Genomic DNA, 5,703 nt, shown 5'->3' on the forward strand with positions numbered 1-5,703 from the left:
TTAGTAAACATAGGAATATTGGCTCATGGGATTTTCCCCATTGCATGATGTTTTTGCAATCAGAGAACACCCTTTGTGTAAGGGAAATTCAGGGTGGCAAAAAAGAGAAATATGCTCTCCCAAGACCTTTATTAATGGGAAAAAAAATTAGAAAAAAAAGCATGAGAGAGGTAATTGTTGGGGGAAAGCTTAGCTCTGTGCAGAAAGAACCACGAAGACAACCCAAGGTATGTGTGGGCTACATGACGTAGGGGGTGTGTTTCTCTTCAGTCTGACCATCTCCAGTGACCACAAGGTAAGGGAAGCCAGCCCAGGGGTCATAACAGTTGTGCCATGCTCAATTTCATCATCTTTGAGGTCCAGAGAAGATACCAAACTCAATGAGCACCTAATGACTATGGCAGGTAATCTAACATTTACTAAGATTCCCAGTTCTCTTCCCCTCCTCAGAGGCATGGAAGACTATGTTTTCCTGTTCCTCCACTAGTTAGAAGGACTAGGATGACTAGTTCTAACCAAAAGGCTAGGAATACAATGATTGGTGTCACTTCTGGGGAAACCATTGAAAAGCTGGTGTGTGAGTGTCCATCTTAGTCCCCTCGCCATGACGAACCAGGAGAGGGAATGCTGGGATGGAGATGCCCGAGCCTGAAGTCTGGAGTAGTGAGCTACCACATGGAGGGCAAGTGTCCCAGAGCCACCTGGACCTGATGGATTCAGGATGAGCTGAAGTGAACCGTCATGGGAATGCCTGAGCCATTTGGAGATGTTTGTTATTGCAGCCTGACCCAGCCTATCCTGACTAACGTACTAGTGTGACACACACACACACACACACACACACACACATACACACACAAAGTCGGGAAGAACGTACAAAATAGGATGTTGGCTTGGTTCTGATAGAAGCCTCTGAAACAGACAAATCACACAGAGAACAGGGGTTCAGAGGTGACCCCTCTCTTCCGCCTCTCCCCATCAGCTCTTCCCTGGGGCATCTGCAGTCGTAGCTCCTACGGGTCCATGTGTGGTTCCTTCTCAGGTGGTCACTGTTCTTACCCGATCTATTCCCTTTTGTTCTACCTCCTCTCACCCAGGGTCTGATAGTGTGTCCTTCCCGGCCCCGGTGTGTGTTCTCAATCATTCCACTTTGTTCAAAGAATGGGGTTGAAGGTACTTAGACCCTGGTGAGGCCTGTGATAGAACAACCAGACTTTTCCCCCAGAAAGGACGGCCTCCTCTTAGCAGGAATTCTAGAAGTATGAGGCTGAAAGAATCCGGCGTTCTGCATTGTCTGTGCTGTGTCTCAGGAAGAGGGGTTGTGCACCCCCAGGAAGGTAGCAACAGGAGGGGACCACACTACTCCTTCTGCCGAACTAACAGACAAGAAAAGGAGCCTCCTCTCTGGCAGGCCTCTGTGGGTGCCCAGTAAAGGCTGATAATGATGGCGCCTGACTTTTCATTTATATGGTCTTTTTTAGTTTCTGCCCTAACCTGAATGGGGTGTCAAGGGAACTATTAATGGCCGCTATTCACACACACGTGACTGGGTATTTATATATTACCTGCCCACTTCATAAAGCGTTAATGAATGTTTGCGAAGCTCTTCGAAATCCTCTGGTGAAAGGTGCGACGGTAAGTGAAAAATATTATTATTATTATTAGAAGGTAATAGACAGCTTTGAATGATCGGTCATAAGAGTAATTGACATAGCGTTAAAAGAAGCCCCAGAAATCATCCAGACAGATTCTGCTCCTCCAGCCCCATCAGCCTCCACATTACATATATTACACTGTTTCCCTGACACCCATTCTAATAACCATATAATTCACACATTAAATCACCACTTCCAGGGAAAGGTTGAGCTCACTCAGAGCTCTATTGATAGCGACACGGAGAGGGTATTAAATGTTGAAAGGTCTGAAATGGAGGAGAAGTGCTCTCAGAAGGAGGAGCCGGACTCGGCCACTGAATGACCACCATGTTAAGAGGGTATAAGACGGGAGCGAGTCAGGGACACTTGGGAGACAGAGGAGACTTTAACTAGATATGCTATTGGGAAGCCGTGGAAACAATAACAATCTAAAGAGGGGCCGGGACCAGCAGTTAGCGTAATGGCTATGTCGCTGGACTCCCATGTAGTCAACTGCGGTTCGCATCCCGGACCCGGTAGCTTAAAACTCACGCCAGGCACGTGTGCTTGCGTGCACAAAATCCCGAGAGGAGATTGGAGGAGAAGGGATTGTGGCATGGCCATTCCCCCGAGGGGTGATTTCTTGCTTTCTGTCTCTCTGTCTCTCTCTGTCTGTCTGGCAAGCGCACATGCCCTATAGCAAAAAAACTCTCCCAAAATAAATAAATAAATAATAAAGTAAGAGAGTACATGGCAGGATTCAGTTTTATTGTACACCCTCTGTTCTGAAAAACAGTGGCAGCACTTGGAGTTATTTACTGTTTCTCAGTCTTCCATGTCAAATCGAGTCTGGGTCAATGTTGGCCAATGGGTCCAATTCACTTGCTAACTCTGGTCTTATGGCGGAAGCCGTCTGAATGCAGTGTCGTGGAGAATCGTGGACACATTCACACTCCATAGAATGGAGTGCTGTGATCCATTAGTAATGCCTGCCCTGGAAGAGGGAAGGGCAGTGGGGAGCATCTAAGTGGGCCAGGCCTGACTAGGTGTAGGATGGAGGGTAAGGACAACTTGGACCTAGTTCAAGGTTACTTTTATTCTGATTTAGAATCAAAGCTATTAAATGTTGTCAAAGGACTTGCTCTTGTTCTTCTGATCAAGGATCGATCACGTTAGCTGAGTGGCAATCTCCAAGGAGGAAGAAGACAACGAGAGTCACTCGAGGCACTCAAAGGGAAAAGAATGTGGACCTATTGTCTTTCATGCTCCAGCCACAGTAGCGCCAGAAACAACTTAGGCTGCCTACTCAGGTTGTAATTCTGCTGCTCTCCAAGCTGCAGGGTCTGGGAGTCGTCCTCTTCTACCCACTTCCCATGGGTAGGCCTGTTCCTGGCTTCCCACAGTGGACCACGCAGTGTCCGTGCCATGGAGCGGTATTCTGTGAAGAGGTTCCAGATCTGTTGGATGATATGCTGCTTCTTGAAGTCTTGTTATCATGCAGGGGTTCACGTATCAATGAATTTCATTTCTAAAAGCTTAGCATTTTCTGATTTCTAGCTTGTCTACAAGAAGTGAGATGGACTCCCCACCTTTTTTTTTTTTTTTTATCAGTAGAGATAGGGATATGGGCAGGTGTCTCTTTGGGATCATTTCTTTATCAGCATTCATCATCATCGTTGTAGTGGTTGTTTATTGGGCTCTTGCTCTGCCTGAAGGAGTGCTCTAAGGACTTGCTTTCATGTCGGCATTTAATTCTCTCACTGCACAATGACCTATGAACCAACTCAAAAAGGTTGAAATTTGGTAACGTAAAAAAGTCACTGGTTTTAGGACCAGCAGTTGGTATAATGGCTATGTTGCTGGACTCCCATGTATTCAACTGCAGCTCGAATCTTGGACCCGTTGGCTTAAACTCACACTGGGTGTGTGTGCATGTGTGTCCAAGATCCCAAGAGAATGGAGGAGAAGGGATTGTGGCGTGGCCATCCCCCCGGGGGGTGATTTCTCTCTTTCTGTCTCTCTGTCTTGGTTCAGTGAGACCAGCAGGTGTTGTAGAGGTTAAGGTTAAGGCATTAGATCCCACGTGGCCGGCTGTGCCATTTGAGTCCCAGACTTAGTGGCTTAAAAATCACACTGGGCACTTGTGTATGTGTGCTCAAAATCTCAAGACAAGAATGGATTAAGGTCATCCCCTTACTGTCTCTGTCTTTCCCCAGCAAGCATCATATAACAAAAACTAAAACAAAACCCCAAAACATTGGTTCATCAAAAATGGGCCTTCATTAGTAGTCTGCCTGGCTCCCTTGGTCAGTTCTATTAGAAAACCATTACCACATTTACATAAATGATCGGAAACTATTATCAGGTAATATGGAGGCCTCGATCTATTTCTCAAAGTGGAACTTACAATGGACGTCTCGATACATTCTTCTCTCCTTTGCTTCCATCCTGGGTCCTGGCCTTGTTTGTCTAAACCCAACAGACAACAAGAAGAGAAGAAATAGAGCTGTGTGGTTAGTGAAGAGCTTGCCAAAAGAAAAAAAAAAGGAATTCATAATACGGAGAACATAACTGGAGTAGCTCTCTGATTTAACTGTTGCTGCTGAAATCTGGGCCGCACCAAATAATTTAGAGCAGGAAGAGATCTTTGAATTCTGGAAAGATTCAGAGTAATTAGACAGGCAGAGAGAAAGGTCCAAAACCCAGGCCACTCCCTTCAGGCAAGGTTTGAGCAGTGACATAAATCCTTACTAAAGAGCTGTAATAGTCTCCTTTTAAGCTCCTTAAAGATAAGGACTGGGTCATTTTTTAAAAAAATAATTATTTATTTATTATTATCATTACTTTTTAAATTTGCTAGCAAGCACACGTGCTCGGCAGAGAAAGGAGAGAAAGAGAGAGAGAGAGAGAGAGAGAGAGAGAAGTCACCAGGTTTGGGAATTGAACCGTGGTCAGCCATGTGGGAGTCCAGTGCTTTATACCATGCCACCTGCTAGCCCAAGACTGGGCCTTACTCTTTTGTGCATCTACAGTGAACTGTATAGAACATTTTGAGGGACTTTGTGACTCTTTTTCGGATGATTGAACTGTTGACTCCTGACATCACGAGGGGCCTCCCTGTCCCCACATAGCCGTGGTGCCCACGGGTTAAGTTGTTCGGTCTCTTTCAGCTCTTTCTACACTGGCTCATTGGCTGCTCTCAATTTGCCCTCTGCAATCTTTCTTTTGCTGTTCAGGAGTGTCTTCTGTAAGGAATTTTGGATCAGATTCCATAACTCATCAGCCACTTCTGATTGCTAGGACACTTCCTGTGGTCCCTGAGATAGTTCTTACTCTATTATTCAAGACTCAGTTTCTTTGCTTTAAGAGTTAAATGCCAAATATAATGCAAATCTCATCCCTTCTCCTCTCTCCAGCATCCACTGGTGCTGTGGTCTAAGTGTCTCCTAGATTCCTATGTTGACACCCAGTCCTTAATGCAACCTTATTACATGGTGGGCTTTTGAGAGGGAATTAGGATCTCATGAATGGGATTAATGCACTTATACAACAGGCCCGAGGCAGCTCCTTGGTGCCTTCTGGCCTGGCAGCAAGACACAGCTGGAAAGCACCGTGGACGCAGAGAACAACCCTCACTAGACATCGATTCCACTGGCACCTTGATCTCAGCCTTCCCAGCCTCCAGGATCAGGAGCAATGACTTTCTGTTGTTTATAAATTACCCAGTCTAAGGTATCGTGTTAGAGGAGCCCTAAAATACAGCTAGACAGCTAGAATTGTGGCTCTAGTGACTTGGCATATGAATATGTGTATAGGTATGTCTAAGTGTGCCCCCATGCATGCCTAAGTACATGTGTTGGTGTGTATGCGTGGAGGTATGTGACTGTGTGTAGGTGTGTGCGCAGGTGTGCCTGATTGTGTGCATATTTATCATGGGGAATGGGTCTGCCTCTTGGACATTGCCTCCCTTTTCTAAGAATTTCAAGGTGCCAGGGGAGGAGGAGGAAAGGACAAACATCTCCCTGTCATGTCGGGCATTTGCATGTGCCCCTTGATCAGTGGTGACGCT

The 5,703-nt window shown here is 46.0% G+C and overlaps 1 pseudogene; it reads left to right on the top strand.

Annotated features, from left to right (window-relative positions):
• Positions 1 to 1,587: 1,587 nt before the first annotated feature.
• Positions 1,588 to 5,703, top strand: part of LOC114009034 (cullin-4A-like) — a 41,437-nt pseudogene continuing 37,321 nt past the window's right edge.

Source organism: Tupaia chinensis, unplaced genomic scaffold, assembly GCF_000334495.1.
Source record: "Tupaia chinensis unplaced genomic scaffold, TupChi_1.0 Scaffold000442_1, whole genome shotgun sequence".
Lineage (NCBI taxonomy): Eukaryota > Metazoa > Chordata > Mammalia > Scandentia > Tupaiidae > Tupaia > Tupaia belangeri.